Source organism: Saccopteryx bilineata, chromosome 5, assembly GCF_036850765.1.
Source record: "Saccopteryx bilineata isolate mSacBil1 chromosome 5, mSacBil1_pri_phased_curated, whole genome shotgun sequence".
NCBI classification, from domain to species: Eukaryota; Metazoa; Chordata; class Mammalia; order Chiroptera; family Emballonuridae; genus Saccopteryx; species Saccopteryx bilineata.
The window spans coordinates 257,048,880-257,069,544 of NC_089494.1; the positions used below are offsets into that span (position 1 = coordinate 257,048,880).

At 46.3% G+C, this 20,665-nt stretch overlaps 1 protein-coding gene across 3 annotated transcripts in view; it reads right to left on the bottom strand.

Moving 5' to 3' along the window:
• C1QTNF7 (C1q and TNF related 7) overlaps positions 1-20,665 on the bottom strand; it is a 97,403-nt gene that overhangs the window by 37,273 nt on the left and 39,465 nt on the right. Inside the window, exon 1 of one of the 3 annotated variants that reach the window (XM_066279893.1) lies at positions 14,384-14,505. The exons of the other annotated variants lie outside the window; for them this stretch is intronic. The gene's annotated coding sequence lies outside the window, so the exon portion shown is untranslated. Of the gene's footprint in view, positions 1-14,383; positions 14,506-20,665 lie in introns of those variants that run through there. 3 annotated transcript variants of the gene reach the window in all.

Consider the following 20,665-nt stretch of genomic DNA (forward strand, 5'->3'; position numbering starts at 1 on the left):
GCTGGAGAGGGGCTGGAGCAGGCTGGGTCCCGAGACAGAGGCTGGAGAGGGGCTGGAGCAGGCTGGGTCCCGAGACAGAGGCTGGAGAGGGGCTGGAGCAGGCTGGGTCCCGGACACCACGGGGAGGAGTTTAACTGTTATTTGAAGTCCAGTGGAAATCTCTTGAAGGAAGCGGGCGAGGAGCACAAGGAACATGGTCTGGTTTTCATGTTTTTAAAAATTATTCTGCTCAGATTTTACCCTAAACCAAAATTATCCAGATGATAAACCCTCAGCAGGAAGAGTAATAGATTCTTAGCAGATATTGACCAGCAGGAAGGAAGGCAGTTTTCTGAATTTCATTTTCCTGAAATAAGGTGTCTTTATGCAACAGATCAGTATCCATTCCCTCTCTACCTTTGCGACCAGAATTCTTGTTTTGTGAGGTGGCAATCTATGCCCACTTCCCAGTCTCCTTTGCAGGTGGCCTTGGGAAGCATGCGACATAATTTTAGCCAATCAGAAAGCATTGTGTGGAGAATTCTGGAAAGGCTCTTGCTTTCCGGTGGAAAGGACACAGACACCATTGACTAACACAGAGGCGACATGCTTCTGACATGCCTCAAAGCACAGAGCCATCTTCCTATCATTCGGTGACAAGCATGACGATAAAAGAGAGCATGTTAAGGATAAGATGGGCAGGCAGGGGTGGGTGGGTAGAGAAGCAGCCTGGGTCTCTAATGCCTTTAATTAACAGCTGAATCAACACCAGCGACCCCCCTGACTTTCTGTCATGAGAAGAAATAAAAAACCGCCTGCTGTTACTCAGGCATCCTGTTGATTGCAGCCAAAGCATTCCTACCCGACACATTTCCCAGCAAGGAAAAGTGAGAAATGACCCCATTAGTGATTCCACAGACTATTAGGCAAATCATAAAAATTCTGAAAAATCCCAGTGTCTGTTTAAACTGAAATGATCACTGAACCCAATTTGGGAAGACAGTGTCTCGTGGATTAGCGTCACGGGCACAGTGGTATGGGGATGTGCTATGAAATGGTCACACAATGTAAGGAAGATTTCTCAAGTCCTCCACAGGCGTCCTTTACCTGAGAGGCGAGTCCTGCCAACGACTGTGCTGCAGAGGTGATTGGGCTCCCCCCCCCCTCTCAGATCGTTTTGTTCCCGTTATCTTGGTTTCTGTGGAAGATGAAATGACACTCTTGCTCTGGCTATGCCAATTTCAAGTCCCAAGTGCATATCTTAGGTAACAAAACAAAACAAAACACTGTTTACGTGATCCTGGTCACTGATTCACTCAAATACCTTCCAATCTAAGCCATTTCTTCTTCCACGGAGAAATTATTGAAGTGGACTTCCTGGCATAATCCCCTTTAAAATGCAATTTATAACACAAGTGTAAAAAACACCTATTATAGTTTAGGCACTTTATGAAGCACTTTATAAACATTATCCCTAATCCTCATTTAATCTTCACTGTGATTTGCAGACCAGAGATGGTTTTCCTGGTAAAAACCAAGATCCAGAACAGTTAAGCTATTTGCCCAAACTCATACAGCTAAGTGGACAAAGAGAACTCGTGCTCAGGTACACCTACTTGCAAAACCTGTGCTCTTTAGAAATCCTGGAGCCCTGTGCATTGTGGGAAAACCTCGCTGCTTCCACAGACCACAGAAGCAGCAATGCAGAGCCTTGGTTTTTACATCGTTCAGAAAGCATGGATTAGTGTGATCCTGAAATCCAATGAGTCCTTGGAAGAGAAAGGGAGAAAATGACATGAAGATGTAGGTAGAGATAGGAAGGCTGGGTCTACAAGCCAAGGATTGCTGGTGGCCACCATAGACTAGAAGACAGGCACAGAATGGCTTCTCTCTCAAGAGCCTCCAGAAAGAACCAAATCGAGCCAAAACTTTGATTTTGGGCTTCTGGCCTCCAGAACTGTAGAGGAATAAATTTCTGTCGTCATAAGCGCCAAGAGTGTGGTAACTTGTCATGGCAGCCAGGGGGAAACCAATACCACATGACTTGTGTAAGAGGATAAGAACAACACTCAGTAGCCCCTGTGATGAGCAACACAAAGCTACATTGTTGCAGACTACCGGAAGGAAGCAAGCGAGGCATGCTCTCTGCGAGCAGAATGCTCCTCCCCTGTGCGGTTTTCGGGACTCGTGAGCTCAGGGAGTAGCGGGGAAAGTGATATCTAGTGATATCTAGTGTGCTTACTGGGTTGAGGCTGTGGTAATATTTGTGAAAATGTGTCTGCTTATTATAAATATTTCAAAGTATTTCAGGAGAGAACAAAGAAAAGACCAAAGCAGAACTAAGCTTCCATCACTCAGAAACTATATATTTTGCCAACACTGATGAACAGACTTCTCTCTCCGGGCACACACTTAGCCAGGAGCCTCGATAGATAGAACTTTACATCTATCATACTATGCATACTATTTTTTTAAAGTAAGAATTATTGAGAAAAAAAAAAAGTCTACTTGAATTTACCAGAATTGAAAAAAAGAAAAACTAGAATCAAACTGAAGGAATTGTTAAACATCCGGATAAATATTTGTTCTTAACAAGAGAAATCGGTTCCTAAGAGATGTTTCTAAGGTTAAAAGGCAATTATGAAAAAAATATTAAGAGTTTGGCAGTATTTCATGTTTTAAAAACTCTGTATTCTGTCACGAAAGGGGATTTTATGCACTTCCTTTTCCCTTCCACCCCCAGCCGCCCAGTGTTTTGCTGGTTACATTATTATTTTTGGATTGCCTGGCATTAGAACATTTCTGCTCTGTTCTGTCAGCTCCTTCCCACTGTTGCTTAGTCTCAGTGCTGTGTTTCAATGGATTCAATGCTTACTGTTGTCCTTTGTGGCGACTTCTCCATTGCTGGGTTTTAATTTTGATTCATGCCTTGTTTTGCTGGATTTTATCATCACATCTTTTTTCAAGAAGAACTTTGTAACTACAGTCCTTGAATTTCCGCACCATTAAGAACGTCTGCCTGTCTCTCTCACGGTCGCAGTACAGTTTGGCCAAATAGAAAACTCTCGGGTCATCCTTTCCTCCCCTGGAAACTGGTCGACGTTATTCTGGTTTTTTCTAGCGCTGAGTGTTGTCGAAAGACAGAGTGGCTTTATGATTTGTGCTCTCTGCACAAAACCGACTGGACTTTTCCCCTTGAACTTCAGTATCTTCATAGTAGTTTATTGATATTACCAATTTTGCTTGATTTTCCCTCGGATACGGTGTGTCCTTTAAATTGAGAGGTTTCTTTACATCAAGAAACTTTTTTTTTTACTTTCCCTAAGTTGTCTCCTGTTCCCCGCTGTTGCTGTCTTCAAATACCGAGTTGTGTATGCCAGCCTCCTTTTTATTTCAGCTCTTATTGTCTTGTCAGTAATCGCTTTCATCTTGCTGTTTCTTTCTATTTCATTGCGCGTGATTTCTTAAGCTTGGCATGTACTTTCATCGGCATTTATCTATTTTCTGTTGCTTCTGACTTGACTTTCATCTCTATAATTGCTTTACTTCTTTTTTTATCTTCGGTTTATTTCCTGAGTGCTGCCAGTTTACTTTTCAACGGGTTTTCCCCTCAGTTCTTTTCTGAGTGCGTATTTCTTCTTTGAACTTTTCTGAAAAGCCATGATGTTGATTCGGTTAAGGCTGAAGAGAACCATCTTGTCATTCTCGGGAATGGATCATTTATGATCTATATTTTTTAAACCTGCCCCAGGTATTTGTTTATCTTCCGATTTTCCTCTCCTGCAATCACCCATGCTGGGCCCCTCGCAGCCCGATTTCTTCTGTGGTCTTACTCTAATCTAATAGGTGCATCTGGCTCTTTGACCACCCACAGTGCAGAGGGGCAGAGAGGCGTGCTATCTGCAAGGCGGAAATAGATTTTTATAGGGCTATTCTGACACACCCAAGGGAGGTACACAGCCCTGGTATCCGCTGGTGTTTCTGGTTATCCTCTTCTGGGACCTACCCTATCTTCCTCATCCCTCAGCGCTAGCATGGCTGGATAAATTGCTTGGGCACCAAAATGTGAGTGAGAGGAAGTAACCTGAATTACCTACCTGCTCTCCTTCCTTTCTGTGGTGAACAAGGAAGCCTCACGTAATGATGGTGGTAAGGGACGTTGGTAAAGTTGGCCGGGTTCCTGAGTGCCCACTCTATTATCCCATCCTGAGCATGTTGCAATAACAATATTGTAGCCACAACCATATATAGCGACAATGATAATAAACGACGCATAAAGTGTTGCTGTTTTAAGCCACTAAAAGTCGAGATTTGCTTGTCATGCCGTCCTAGCCAAGCCTAGCCTAGCCTCTTTGACTAGCACAGGGCAAGAAGAGCCAACTATTTCTGCATCAAACGTGAGTGGGCCTGGACGTGAAGGGCACCTGGAGGACTGGCAAGAAGGCGTGCGTCAGGCGGGCCGTTCCTCACCTGTCCAGGAAACCGACCGGCTTCAACGGCTGTCTTGAAAGTTGGAGGGGGCATTTTTGTAGGATCTGCAACAGGAAGGTATCTCGTTGCCAAGGGTTTCCGATTTCTTGTGCTCACCAGGAAACAAAACAATGGCATTGAGTCCTTTCCTGCTTCTCTCTGCTTCCTTTCATTTATATTCTTTTGCACCAAATGTAGGGCTGTTGACAGTGCCATTTACCACCTCGGAGCAAGCCTGGCTGATTTCTGATGGGTGCCACTGATCAGCTACCCTTCAAAGAGCCAGGGGTCCTGCTGCCTCCAGGTGTTCTCGCAATTTACAGCCTGGAAATGTTTATTCTTTTCTTCCCTTTTTTAAATTGAGTTATTTCTCCTCTCTCTATTAAAAGAAAATGTGTGTATACATCCAAGCCTGCATGTTTTCTAGAAATAAAACCGTGAATCTTTGAATTAACGTTTGACCTAGAGGCGATTGAAGATGTCGTAGCTTTAATCTTGTTTCCCTAACTCAGGCATGCATATTGCCACCAGTGACATTTCTTTTCCAGAACCCGACAACCCAGGCTCAAATCCCTGCCTTGTCATTCTTTAATGGCAAAGGCTCCGGAAAAAATTGCACAAGCTTTCTGAGCTCATTTTCTCATCTGTAAAAATGTGATAATAGCAGTAGACGTTTTGAGCCCACGGGAATACTGGGAAGAGCAGATGAGCTAATATATGGGAAAACCTCTGGAGCAGTGCCTGGTCCCCAGCGAGCCCGCAGCCCACGTCGTGCGTAAGCGCCTTGTAAATCTTGCAAGTGACATATCAGTTCATTTATTCGTGTATGTAATACATACATAGTTACTTCAGTTATACAAGACATATATAAGGGGGGGGGTGATAGCCAAATTAAGGTAACCATTGTAATCAAGCGTCATATGTGTTCTGAGACTACAGTAGCCAACATTTAAGTGGTCAAATGTGCTCAAACAGTTGGCTAAGTTTTTACACGGGTCATCGTATTTAATCTGTATAACAAATCTCTACTATAAGTGTTTACCCCCCACCCCCCATTTCTTTTTAGCGAGCGAGCGAGAGAGAGAGAGAGAGAGAGAAATAGGAAAGGAGAGAGATGAGGAGCATCAACTCACCGTTGTGGCACCTTAGTTTTTCATTGATTGCTTTTTCATCTGTGCCTTGGCCGGGGGGATCCAACCAAGCCAGTGACTCCTTGCTCAAGCCAGCGACCTTGGGCTCAAACCAGTGACCTTGGGCTCAAGCCAGTGACTTTGGGCTCAAGCCAGAGACCTTGGGGGTATGTCTATGATCTCACACTCAAGCTAATGACCCTGTGCTCAAGCTGGTAAACCCTCACTCAAGCCAGTGACCTTGGAATTTCGAACCTGGGTCCTCAGCATCCCAGGCTGATGCTCTATCCACTGCGCCACTGCCTGGCCAGGCGCATTCCCCCCATTTTAAAGAGAAGGAAACAGGCTTTGCACTATGCAGGAACTGGCCCAGGTCACAGAGCACAAAGTTGGAACAGGCTCTTCAGGCAGTGTGACAGAGGGCATGTGATCAACCCCTATGTACAGGGCCTCCCAGGATATTCACAGGGGCCAAAGGCAGACTGCGGCCTCAGGGTGGGTGGGTAAGAAAGGCCTTCTGGAGAAATGGATGCTTGAACTCAGCTCTGAGGTTGGAGTAAGGGGGTACCGCCCCGAGGGGAACTGAGCACGAGCGAAGATCATCACAGGAAAGAAACACTACCAGCACAGAGTCTGCGAGGGTCAACATTGGAAGGCAGGGCTCGAATGTGACCAAGAGCATTAGATGGCAAATAAAGGAACTCGGACCAATGGGAGATGCCACGCATGAGTCTAATATGATTGGGTGCTGATTTCTCAGCTAAGGCACTTTGGACACCTTGGGTAAGAATGTGCCAGAGCCAGGTCTTGTGGCTCATAATCCATGAGCCTCCCTATGATCTCGCCTGTCAGCCCTGAAATAGGAAAAGGAGGTCCCAGTTCAATTTGGATTGACGTGTGTTCTTTTGAAAGTTATAAAATGCATATCTTTGTTGTAAAAAGTGCAAATGCTATGGAAGTGTCTAAAGTAAAGTGAACCCCTCTCCTTGGACCCCTCACCCTCAGAGACCCTCACTGACGGTCCTGTGTGCACACTCTTCCGCGCCTTTTCACTCAGCACAAACACGTGGAGACACACACTGCGATGAACTTCTTCAGAAAATGAGGTCCAAACAACAACTTTCTGCAGCAGACACTTTTCACTCAACAATACTTGGCAAATATCCATCTCTGCTCAGAACTCTTTCCATAGTATGAGTGGGTGAGTGTTTTAGGCCTTCGCTTACCAATGGGCAGTCAGGCTGTCTTTAGTTTTGTGCCAATTCAACTGCTATTTCTTGAGAGCTCGTTCTGTGGCTATGGTGGCCAGCGAGACCTTCCACAATCTGTCCTTGGGTTTCCCTCTGACCTTAGCCCCTGTCATTATCTCTTGTCTTCCTCTGCTCCAGCCACACTTACTTTCCTCAAAGTAGCCAAACACATGCTAACCCCAGGGCCTTTGCATGGGACGTTCCCTCTGCCTGGAATGCTTATATACTAGCTCTTCACAGGCTCGCTCCCTTACCTCACCTCCTTCAGGGCCTTGCTCAAATGTAATGTGTCTGTGAGTCTACTCTCCCCTCCCCCATAAGAAATAGAATTCTCCCCACTTTGATCCTGTGTACTCCCTTACCCTGGTTGGGTTTCTCCATAGGTGCTATCATCATCTGAGGTAGGAAATGGTTACTGCTTTATTAATTTTAAGGTTCAGGTAGGTAGACAGTTTCTTGTTCATTTCTGTGTCCCCATATCTAGAAGAGGGCCTGGCACAGAGTAGGTCCTCAACAAACACGTGTTGACTGTGAACGTCCCTGCCTTGTTGCCAGTGGTCTCACATTGTCCAGCTGTCACAGCCACCTTGTGGAATAGGCAGATTTGCCTCACTTTAACGGTGAGGAATCAGGCTCAGAGAGGTGACTTCTCCTGGCCCAGGTCAGACTGCAGGAAAGTTACCTTGAGTGGTGTTTCTTGAGCCCATCTAGTCCTCAGAATTTCCAGGGACCCACTTAAAACCACAGATGCATGGGCCCCACCTGTGTGTTCAGGATGCAGGTCTCCAGGTATAGGGCCTTGGAGTCTGCACTTGAACAAGCTCCCAGGTGACCAGGAGGAAGGCCAGGGCTGGGAACCGCGGGCCTACACTGGGTTTTAGCTCTGAGGGGTGGGGGTGTTCCCTCCCTGCCTCTAAGCATTGGCAGCCCAGGCCAGTGGGAGAGTCCTGCAGAATGGCCCCCTGGGGGGAGTGTTGGGTGCAGTTAGGGGACTGGGCCTCCCAGGCTGGCTCACAGCCTGTCTCCCGGCTTTTACTGCAGTCGTTATGACTCTGTTCTCAGTGGAGGACAGCAAACTCCCGGCTCTGCGTCTACCTGCTTTCATGATTGCTCTCACCCTACATTTTCACTGCACTCAAATCCCTTTCGCAAACCTCCTTGGTGTGTTCGCTTTCCCTTCCTCTTTTCCTTCCACCTATCCGTCCTTTCCATGGTAATTATTGCTGTTTATTGCTGGAAGATGGAGAAAGAAAATAGGCCCACAGAGACAATAGGCAAAGCAGAGTCACAATGAATTCCTGCTCGGTGGCCTCTCCTATCACACACTCTCCTCCCCATGGGGGAAGCAGGGAGCCTCATGCGTCGTCCAGCTCGGAGAAGGAGGGCTGAGGACGTCCCTGCAGAGGCCGGGCTGAGGGCTGGGTGGACATGTACGCTCTTCGGGGCTTAGGGAGTGTGGAGCAGGGCTCACGCCCTTGGACGGGGACTGCTCTGCTGGACAGGTGCCTGAGACGGGGCTGATGGAACACTGGGCCCGGGGTGGGCAGGTCTGGTTGACATCCGGGCTCTGCCTCTCCATCCTGTCTGCACCGTGGGGCTGAGTGGAAGGCCCTTTGCATTCTGGGACGCGGTGAGGGCAGACGGGGTGATCTAAGCCAAGTGCCTCTAGTCTAGATGCACACAGGTACGGACCACAGTGGGGTGAGTGTGCCACCTCGTTCTCCGGGCAAAAAGAAATGGAGTCCAGTTTCCCGATGTCGGGAGGAGCGGAGAGTTCAGGGGTTCCAAGGGAAGAGCTCGTAAAGCCAACACGGTGTCTACGGCAGGTTTCTGAAATTTTCAGGTTTTTTTTTTTTTAGTGCTGGCTAAAATTTCCTCTAACAAAATTACTATCACTGAACCTAATGCTGAAGGAATATTCTAGAATACATGATGAATTCCTATTTAAAGTAAACCCAGGTTAAGAAGCATGCCCTTTCCGTGCCTCCTCCCTCCCCCACCTCCTCACCTCCTTCCCTGCCCGCGGGCATAGAGCGGGTCCTTGTTGTGACAAAGAGAGAAAGAATGTGGGACTTGGAGTCAGCCAGACCTCATCTTACCTGACCAACTTAATTCTTTTCTGCATCGGTTTTTTAATCCAGAAAAAAAATGGGGATAAGAATACCTACGAATCCAGATGGTTAAGCCCAATAACAGTAGTTAATATTTACAGAACACTTAGCATATGCCCAGCACTTTACCTACACAGATACATTCAATCCTCACAGTTGTCCTGTGAGACCAGCACAAGTATCGTCCCACTTTACAGTGGAGACAGAGAGAGTAGGAGGTCACACAACTTGCCCAAAGCCCCACACAGCTAGTACGGAGCACATCTGTAACTCTCACTGCTCTTATTTCAATTATTATTATTTTTTTTAGAGAGAGAAAGAGAGAAGCAGGGAGAGAGAGAGAGAGAGAGAGAGAGAGAGAGAGAGAGACATTGAGCTGCTCCTGCATGTGCCCTGACTGGAGGTTGAACCAGCAACCTCTGTACTTCTTGACAACATTACAACCAACAAAGCTATCTGGCCAGTGCTTAATTTTTGATTTTTAGAGATACAGAGAAGGGTGGGGAGAGAGAGGGGAGGAGAAGGGAAGCAGTTGTTTGCTGTTCCACTCAGTTGTGCATTCCTTGCTTTCTTCCTGTGTGTGCCCAGACCAGGGATCGAACCCACAACCTTTTTGGAATGACGCTTTAACGGACTGAGCTAACTGGCCAGGCCTCAATTCCTTCTTGACAGATGGGGATTCTGAATCCATAAAGGATCACCTGCATTGACTCTGTTAACAGACCGGAATGATTTTCTCTTTACATGTGGGTAACATTTTACGAATAACGGTACGTTTTCCTGCCTGTGTTCTTTCACCCTGCTTCTTCTGCGCAAGGCACACTCAAGCCCCAACGTAACAATAAAGCTGCAGTCGTGAGAACACAATGTTTATCATAGAGAAGGCACATTTGCACATACCTCGATCGGTTTCTCATCAGCTGAGAGACACCCTGACTTTTGTTATTAGTCCCTCTTTAGAGATGAGGAAACCAACCCTTGAAGTCAGGACAGGGTACATGATGGAAGTCTCAGCTCAGTTCCGACCTGCCCGGGCTTCTGGACCTTGCGCTGGGACATCCCTGGAGGGGACCCTGCCTCCTGTTGTCCACCCACTAGCTACTCCTGCTTCTGGAAGAGCCTCTTGATTTTTCCTTGGGGACCTTTCCCTTCCTTCTCTTAGAACTTGTGCTGCAGGTGAGTCCTCCCCAGATGTGCTCCAGCCCCCTGAGGTTACTGCATTGCTCTGGTCACGGCGATTCATTCATGAAAGGCCTAGTGACTTAGACGAGCCCAGTGAAACTCACCCCTGGCTTCCCGCCGGGACTGCTGCTCCAGGGTGGAGGCTGGGGCTCTCGGTGACCTCTCCTGCCCACACAAGGGGCTGCCTGACCAACCGCCAAGCCAGCTCGGAGAAATGCAGAACCGGGAGATGGGGTTGGGCAAGAGTTCGGGCTGCATTCGCAGTGCGCCTGCATCCGACAGCCCTGATGCCAGAGGTCTGCCCAGGCTTTAGTTCTATGCATTCATGAGACCCTCCCCACTCACCACCCCCTTGTTTGCTCTGAAGCCCACTGAGTTGGTGTTCTTGTCACTTTTCATGAAAAGAATGGAAACTGATGGACTCCCCAAACAGACGGCCTCTTGGGGAAGAGCAGGCACTGTGGCTAATAATTGTTTTTTCTGTTTCTATTAGCATGCTGAGTACTAATTAGGTGCCCATAAGTATTTGTCAGCTCATTAATCATGAATTCAGTGGATAATGGGAGAGTTACTGGAAATTTTGAGCTGTTACTTAAAAATCCTTGCACACTGGACCAATATTTTCTTTCTTGAAACATCCAGGGAAGTTCGGAATAACTTTTTCTGGGGGGTTCCTTCCAACTTACTTTATTGCCCACTGAGATCAGCCGTAATTCACATGCATTAGCACTGAGGAAAGTCGTATTTTATTTTTAGTACTGTTTGTGGGAATTCTCTACAAACTTTTACCACTTAAGCACAATCTGATCTTTCCAAAATGCAAGGTGGACCATCTTACTCTTCTCCTTATATAGTTTCACGAATTCCTCCTTGCACACAAGGTACTCCCAGCCACAATCTCTAGGTTTTAAGAAACATGCCAACATTGTGGTCAGTTTTATGTACAACTTGGCTAGGATTTAGTCCCCACTTTTTCACCAAACACTCATCTAGGTTTTGGAGATTAAAATCTATAACCAGTTGACTTTAAGGGGGTTTTTCAAGATAATCTGAGAGGGCATGATTTAATCAGTTTAAAGGTCTTAGCAGAGCTGAGGTTTCCCTAATGAAGAAGAAAGCCCACCTATGTACTGTGGCATTAACCCACGCCCGAGAGCTCCAGTCTGTCCTTCCTGAAGGTCTCCCCTACAGACGTCCGACTCTCTAGATCAGTGGTTCTCAAACTTTTTGTAAAATCCTCCAAATAATTGTAGACACACTATATACAAATTCCTGAGAAATATGTTATTATAATTAAGTCAAATATTAAAGAAAAAAATATAAGGTCCAAGCGTGCTTTTATGGTAACTAAATGAAATAAATACGACAAAATTAAATTTATTCTGACATTAAAAACATTTTTTTTTGTATTTTTCTGAAGTTGGAAACGGGGAGGCAGTCAGACAGACTCCTGCATGCGCCTGACCAAGATCTACCCGGTATACCCACCAGGGGGCAATGCTCTGCCCATCTGGGGCTCTGCTCTGTTGCAACCAGAGCCATTCTAGTGCCTGAGGCAGAGGCTAAGGAGCCATCCTCAGCGCCCGGGCCAACTTTGCTCCAATGGAGCCTTGGCTGCGGGAGGGGAAGAGAGAGACAGAGAGAAAGGAGAGGGGGAGGGGTGGAGAAGCAGATGGGCGCTTCTCCTCTGTGCCCTGGCCAGGAATCGAACCTGGGACTCCTGCACGCCAGGCCGACACTCTACCACTGAGCCAACTGGCCAGGGCTAAAAAACATTTTTATGTTACATTTTTTGAGTTATGCTTTTTAGAATTCGTAAAAAAGAGGGGTTAAAACATTTAAAAAATGACAAAAAAGTTATCTTTTTATATATATAGGTACATTCTTAGTAAGATTTAGTAAATTCGGTAGGTCCCGGCATGAATGTGTTAAGTTTTTTTCATTCTTGTGTTTATGAGAAACATGAGCCTGATGTGTCCTAGCGATTTCTTCAATGTTTGGGCATCTATTTGAAAGGCAAATTCTCATTTTCTCATCAATACATTGAAGAATTTCTCTCTTTTTCACTCTTAATTATGTTGAGCGCAGAAAATCCCCACCATACATATCATCTTAACTTTACACCAAATAAAGGATAGAAGAAACTTGCCTCCAGTCTTTCCGGGGAACATGGGGGGTAGTGTAAACAATCCAGCACCACAGCTTAATAGCCTTTTGCAACCTAATCAGGCAAGTGAGGTGGGGGGTTGGGCAGACTGTCAGCTTACAGCCAATTCCCCACACCTCTGTTCCCCCAAAATCTAAATTCCATAAACCCTGTTGGTTTTTTGGTTCTTAACAGGCACATATTTCTCTGGAATACCATAGGGCACACCTGGGAATCTTCTAGGGTGCACCAGTGTGCCCTGGCGCACACTTTGAGAACCACTACACTAGATAGTCATCACAGCTGCGCAATCCAATTCCTTACAATGCATCTCTTCACGTGTGTTATCTCTTACTGGCTATGTTTCTCCAGTTGAACAATGACTTGTACAACTGACAACTTCCTGCCTCCCTGAACTGCAGACACGATGGACATGTTGAGTTATGGATATGCTGGGTGATGTGGGAGCGGGCACAGGACAGAATCTTCACGGTTCCCCCAGACCTCTGTCCTAGCGCAACGACCAAGAGCCCTGGTCTGTCGGGTGAAGGTTGAAGCCTTGAACAGAGTTCTCCATCACCTGCCCTACTGACCAGCCCAGCTGCCTTCCCTGCCTCCTCACCCTTCTCACATTTCATCATCTGCGGTTAGTAGTGCACCCAGGTCTCTCAAGATAGTTTATGACAGTCCTTAAGGGGGGCCAAGAAGGCACTCCAGAGCTTTCTGGGTGCTCCAGACAAGGCTCATAACTCTTCCAGCTCCCAACCTCCAAGGACTTGTTACCCGGCTCCTCCATCCCACTTACCACCTCAGCCCCACCCTCTGCTCTGAGACCGTCGGGCCGTTCTGATCACAGCCTTTACTTCGGCTCTTGTCCTTCAAGCTCCCAGGTCTTTGCTCACCCTGTGGACTCTCATCTCTGAAGCCCCTTTCCTGACCTATCCCCAGAAGTTTGTGCCTGGTGCCTCTTAAAACTCAAGGTCGCTCATCAGCGTCCATATCCTCCCTCATCCCCTCCGAACGCTCTTCCCTCCTCTTGTTCTGACTCAGCCCGGCTCTCCCCTGAGGACCCCTCTGTCCCCACAGCCCCCTCAAGCGGCGGTCCTTCTCCCACTCTGGAGGACATCCCTCCGATGGCCAGGAAAGGCAGGTCCAGGGAACACAAAGACTCACAACAAAGAGCTTTTTGTTGCTTTGCTTTCCAGGTCTGGTTCTGAACACAACAGTCTGGTCTTTGAGCCTTCTGGCCAGTGAAACAAAACGTCACAGATAGAAATGTTTAGTCAAACTGATTACATTTCATTACTGCACCCTGATGGGGTTCGTCTGTCCTCAAGCTGAGCGGTGGAATGTAAAATATAAGCTGTAAGGTAGATTGTTGTCAAACGTTTCATGTCTGTCTCCTTTATTCCGGCAGGAGAGTTCTTTATCACGTGAGCCTGCCGTTGTTGCTGAAACAATAATGGGCCTGGCGAGCCCACTGAGCGCTCAGCGGGGCTGACATAACTCACCTGGCCCTGCCTCCTGACAGTCCACTTTCCGAACAGCAGGCAGGGTGCTCTTTCAGAATTAAAGTCAGAACCTGTCAGGCTCTCTCTTGCTCAAACCCTTGTGATAACCTCCCTCGTCCCACGGGGTAAAGCTCAGAAGCTCAGAGTCTGGATTGCTGGTGCCCCCTCCCTTCCCAGGCATCCTCCTGTCTGCAAGGAGCCACGCGCCATCAACCCTGCTCCTCCCCCAGGGAGCCTCCCCCAGATGCCGTGTGGCCCGTTCCTCTCTCCCCGCGAACGCCTGCTCGCGTGCTGGCTCTCCGTGGCCCCAGCCTTCCGCGCCCACCTGTCTGAAGCAGAGCCTGCTCTCTCTGTACCCACGCCCTTCCTGGTGGCCCGAGCCCCTCCCGACACCCACACAGCTTGGTGTTGTCTTGGGTTGTTGACCTCTCAGCTGGGCTGGAGGCGCCTGGCAGGAGAGAGTTTGTTTTGCTTACAGCTGTGTCCCAAGAGCCCAGACAGTGCCAGGCACTTTGTGAGTACTTAATCCTGGCTTCCTGAGACTGTACAGGTCCTGTGAGTAACCAGAATTCCCGAGGGACAAGCCAAAGAGACCAGTACTTACTTGCAAGAGATGAAGGAGGGAGAGAGATAAGCAGTGTTTGAGAAATCCCAAACTTCAAACCCCTGTTCTTGCAAAAGCACTTTCCTCTTGGGACCCGGAAGACACTGGCTGAGCCCAGGCTGGGTCCCTCCGCGCTTGTGGTCAAGGGGAAGGGGAGGCCAGAGCTCCGCCCCAGACCTGCTGTGGTCTGCCTGCCAGCTGCCCTCAGGTCTGGGCATAGAGCCTCCCCCTCCTGACCTTTAGGATTTCAAACAAACACAGGAAGACAGTCTAAATCGGAACCATTTGGGAGCTCAGATCCCAATTTAGCCCAGGAAAGCCGATGGTTATTAAAATCTTCAAAGTCCAAACATGCAAACGGTCTGTGTTTTAGATTATTTCCCTAACATTTGTCATGTCTGGAACCATTTTTACAACGTTGCAATCAAAAACTCCAAGAGTTCAATGCTCTTCCTGCACACACCTCTTTGCTGGCAGGGCTCCAGAACCTTCTCCAGGCTCGTAGGTCACGAAAGGAGCTATGTGTGGTCAGAGGGCGTCTCTGACAGTACGCACCTGGGCCAAGTTATTTTTAAAACCGAGATGGATTTAGGGAGGTCCCTGTAGTTCAGGGCTTGAAAGAAAAGTTTCAGAAAAGCTCATATGTTTCGTTTAGGCAAAATATATGGGTGGTGTCATGGCGGTTCATTTTATATAAGATCTCTCGCAGATAAACATTTGCTATAAGTTTCAATTTGTCAAGGGGAGAGGAAGTGAGTATAGCATTTTTTCTAGTGCTGACTCTGCCACAAGAGCCGGGCTGGGGGCTTGAGGCAAACATTTCAACAGCTCCCTCTCCTTGTGGTGAGTAATCATCTCAGTTCCAACCTCCTAGAGAAAGACATGGTGTCATCATGACCCAGCCTGCCTCCCCTGCCACCCCTAGCCTGTGCACGTCCCCACCCCTCCTCACGGGCTTCCTGCCTGTCTCTGTGAACTCAGGTGTGAGTCCGAACCCGGGTTCGCTCAAGACCAAGCACTTCCCCTGGGTGGTCGTTTTGACCAAGCTCTTTTCTCTTCTGGGTTATATGGCTGATTGATGGCTGATTGCTCTCAACCTGGACAAAAATATTCAAGTCTTTTCGATTCTGAAATAGCCTTGACTTGGCTCCCTTGATGCACCTCTAACCACTCCGCCTCTCTGTCCTTCAAAGAAAGCGGGCCTGGTAGCTTAAGTCATCTTAAGCAGGACGAACAGGGGTGAAGAAGGCGGGTCAGCTTTGCCCCGGGAGGCGTCAGAAGCCGCTACCTGGAAGCACGTAGCTGTGCTGGCCATTCTGCGCTTAGGAGTGGATGGTCACAGGTATGTCCAAACAATCCAGTTTTTTAAAGTTTCATTGAATTTATTGGGGTGACATTGGGCAATAAAATTATACAAGTTTCAGGTGTACAATTCTATACTACACCATCTGTATATTGTATTGTGTGTTCACCACCCAAGTCAAGTTCCTTCCATCACCATGTACCCCCTTTACCCTCTTCTACCTCCTCACCCCCGTTTCTCTCTGGTAAACACTGTGCTGTTTTCTCTGTCTATAAGGTTTTTTTCTTTGCTTAATCTCTTCATCTTTTTCACCTACCTTTTACCCCCCTTCCCTTCGGACAGTAGTAAGTCTGTTCTTTGTGTCTGTGAGCCTGTTTCTATTTTATTTGCTAGTTTATTTTGTTCATTACAATCCACATATAAATGAAATCAAATGGTATTTGTCTTTCTCTGAGTGGCTTATTTCACTTAGCATAATAATCTCCAGGTCCATCCATGTTGTCACAAGGGGTAAGATTTTCTTCTATTTAATTAAAAACTTTTTTTAATGCTGAGTAGTATTCCATTGTGTAAATACCACAGCTTTTTTTTTTGTATTTTTCTGAAGTTGGAAACGGGGAGGCAGTCAGACAGACTCTTGCATGCGCCTGACCGGGATCCACTCAGCATGCCCACCAGGGGGCGATGCTCTGCCCATCTGGGGCTTCACTCTGTTGCAACCAGAGCCATTCTAGCGCCTGAGACAGAGGCCATGAAGCCATCCTCAGTGCCTGGGCCAGCTTTGCTCCAATGGAGCCTTGGCTGTGGGAGGGGAAGAGAGAGACAGACAGGAAGGAGAAAGGGAGGGGTGGAGAAGCAGATGGGCGCTTCTCCTGTGTGCCCTGGCTGGGAATCGAACTCGGAACTCCTGCACGCCAGGCCGACACTCTACCACTAAGTCAACTGGCCAGTGCCAATACCATAGCTTTTTTATCCACTCATCTATTGATGGGCACTTGGGCTGTTTCCAGATCTTCGTGATTGTAAATAAAGCTGCAATGAACAGAAGGGTGCATATATTTTTTGAATTAATGTTTCTTTAGAGGTAATCCCAGAAGTGGAATTTCAGGTCCTAAGGCAGTTTCATTTTTAATATTTTGAGGTAATGCTGTACTGCTTTCCACAGTGGCCGCCCACATCTGCATTCCCACCAGCAGTTCACAGGAGCTCCCTTTTCTCCACATCCTGGCCAACGCTTGTTGTTTGTTGATTTTTTGATGATAGCCATTTTGACAGGTGTGAGGGGATATCTCTCTGTGGTTTTAATTTACATTTCTCAGATGGTTAATGACCTTGAACCTCTTTTCATATGTCTATTGGTCATCTAAATGTCCTCTTTGGAGAAGGTCCTTTGCCCAGTTTTAATTGGATGTTTGTTATTTTGATGTTGAATTGTACAAGCTTTTTATAAATTTTGGATATTAACCCCTTATCAGATGTATTGGTAAATATATGCTTTTGTTTAGTGGGTTGATGGTTTCCTTTGTTATGCAAAAACTTTTTAGTTTGATATAATCAAATCTGTTTATTTTTTCTTGCCCAAGGCATTATATCAGAAAAAAATATTACTATAAGAAATGTCTGAGATTTTACTGCCTGTTTTCTTCTAGAATTTTTATGGTTTTAAATATAACATTTAATATTTTATCTATTTTGCCTTTGTTTTGTGTGTATGGTGTAAAAAGGTGGTCTAGTTTCATTTTTCCTTTTGCATATATCTGTCCAACTTTTCCAACATCATTTATTTACTAGACTATCTTTACCTCATTTCATGTTCTTGCCTCCTTTGTCAAATATTAATTGATAATAAAAGGGACAAAACTTTAGATAGATTGACAAAATTTCATTGATTTCTACTGTGTTCCATGTAAAGCCAACTAGAAGTTGGAGATTGACTATTAAAGGTGAGAGGTGTGGGGGATGTGTCTGCACAAATATCTGAATGGGAGGAAAGATAGATACGGTACAGTTAGTAGAGGGTATAAATTGCTTCTGTTTCTGGCCAGAGACTGTGTGTGTGTGTGTGTGTGTGTGTGTGTGTGTGTGTGTGTGAGACAGAGATAAAGAAACAGAGAGAGGGACATATATGGCAGACAGACAGGAAGGGAGAGAGATGAGAAGCATCAGTTATTTGTTGTGGCTCCTTAGTTGTTCATTGATTGCTTTCTCATATGTGCCTTGACTGGAAAGGGGGGAGGCTACAGAAGAGTGAGTGACCCCTTGCTCAAGCCAGTGACTTTTGGGCTCAAGCCAGTGACTATGGGGTCATATCTATGATACCATGCTCAAGCCAGCAAACCCACACTCAAACTGGTGAGCCCGTACTTAAGCCGGCAACCTCGGGGTTTTGAATGAGTACTCAGTATCCCAGTCCGACATTCTATCCACTGCACCACCACCTGGTCAGGTCAGGGACTGGTTTTAAAACTTATAAAGAGTTGCTAATGTTAGATGCTAAAAGGAATTTTTTCAAGAAAACTTTTCAGGAAGACATTTTCAGTTGATTTGAGTCTCTGGGAAGAACATTACTACTTTGGGGCCAGGTGACTCAATATTGGGGAAGTAGCTCTCTCCCTCTCTCTCTGTCTGGAACTTAACAACACTCTGGCTATTTAAAGAAGATCATCTTTGGGGAAGACAGGAGATTATATCCTTCATGTATATGTTACCATTATCAAACTGGACACCATTAAGGTCCATGATTTGCACAGAGGACTAGGATTTGGACCATGATTTATAAGGCGACAGCTGCATAGAAATTCATGAACACGTGTGCACACAGCATAGAAACACTTGGGGGATCTCAGTGACGGGAGAGGGCATGGCATTGGGTTGCTGATGTTTGGGTGTCCTCATCAGCATGCCCACGCTGGTGAGGCCAGAGGGCTAAATGTAATCTCCAAGAGAGCGGGAATTTGTGTTTATTTCCATCAGTCCTGATCTAAGTAAAAATGCATATTCAGTGTTCTTGAGATGAATCTGGCTGCATTTGGGTCAGGAAAAGATGACCAGCATACCGAGAGTTGAATATTTAGTCCCAACAGCTAGAATTGGGAGGTAGAACCCAGGAAGCATGGACTAACTTTAGACAAAGGGCATGGAAGACAGAGTGAAGAGTGAGCAATGCATTACTGTCGAGCAAGTCTGGCTATAAAGATAAGGTGAGAGCCCTGGCCGGCTGGCTCAGCGGTAGAGTGTCGGCCTGGCGAGTGGAAGTCCCGGGTTTGATTCCCAGCCAGGGCACACAGGAGAAGCGCCCATCTGCTTCTCCACCCTTCCTCCTCTCCTTTCTCTCTATCTCTCTCTTCTCCTCCCACAGCCATGGCTTCATTGGAGCAAAGTTGGCCGTGGTGCTGAGGACGGCTCCATGGCCTCCACCTCAGGTGCAAGAATGGCTCCGGTTGCAATGACACAAGGCCCCAGATGGGCAGAGCATCGCCCCCTAGTGGGCATGCTGGGTGGATCCCGGTAGGACACATGTGGAAGTCTCTATCTGTCTCCCTGCTTCTCATTTCAGAAAAATACACAGACACACACACACACACACACACATAAATAAATAAATAAGGTGAGAGTTCAGATGAAAGTCTGAGAAGGTTATCGGATTCATTATGTGGTACGACATGGCACAAACAGTACTATAATCAATGAAAGATATTAGAATATGCTTGATTATATCACGCATTATTTTGAATGGTGTGTCTGGTACATGATCTCAATGCTATTCCTATCAAATAGGTGAAATGGGAGGGGCAGGTAGGTACATTTCTTTCTCCAGGTGAGGCTAGAGAGAATAAGGTTCAGTTGTTCGATGAATGTCACAGAATTCATACATGAACAAGAACTCCGGGCTTTGCATTGCACTACATCATTTTTTTTCTCTCCTTGCCATGGTGCAGAAACGAGGTTTTGGCTGATGGATAGGTCTGGACTCTGCAAACCTGTGGATGCTTTTTTTTTTTCTTGTTTTTCCTTTTTGATTATTGCAATGGTGACTCTGAGGTGATAAGCTTTACACAGCCATCTCTGACAGGAAAGATCCAGAGGGACGTGGAGAGATAATTAAAATGGAAAGAAACCCAATTTAAAACCTGGCTTCACGGGTTACGACGAGGATAAGTATTGAAACAGCCGCGAGTCTCTGCTCCGGCTTCATTTCACGTCTCAACAACACAGAACAAATGGCACAAGTTCTGGGAATTATATCCCTTGGTAACAAACACTGAAGTCACTTTATAAAATGTCACCAAATGGCTCTGTTGATTCTGTTTTGTAACAAGTCACGAGCAGATGGCACTTTGAAGTGTACGGAGCAGTTTGGAAAACAAAATCACTTAGACATTTTGTCTGGCTTGCTAAGATAATGTGCTTAAGCCCGAAACGAAAGGTTCTTGGCGTGCACTGATAGAGAGAGGCGGCACACCTTTCAGAGGGTTCGCTCTAGTTTGTTTTGCAATCAAAGGGTTGGTTCTTCAACTGTCAGGTCTGGCTGAGTTGGATTTCATGAAGGTTTATGCACTTGCCGACTAAAAGGTGCAAAGCAAGAATGAAGAGAACTATTATTTCTTGAATACTTTCTACGGTATTTAATTCAAAAGCAATGTTATGGGTAGCTCTATTAGCCCTGTTTTACATATAAAAAAACTGAGGTCCAGAAACATCCTGTGGTATTACAGGTAAAATGTTGCCCCTACTTACCCCTTAGTACTGGATTTAAAAGTATCTTTATGCTTACAATAAAGTATTATAATAGATGCAGCTGGCAAAGGTTTATATAAAATCGTCTTACGTATGTATCAAATTTCAAATGTATTGCTTTTGGATTGGAATCTTCCGTATATTTTTACAAGTCCTGTAGAATGATCCACTCAAAACCCTTTCCAATCCACCTTTCCCTGACCTTTTCTATATTCAGGACTGGAAAGCAGAATACACAAACT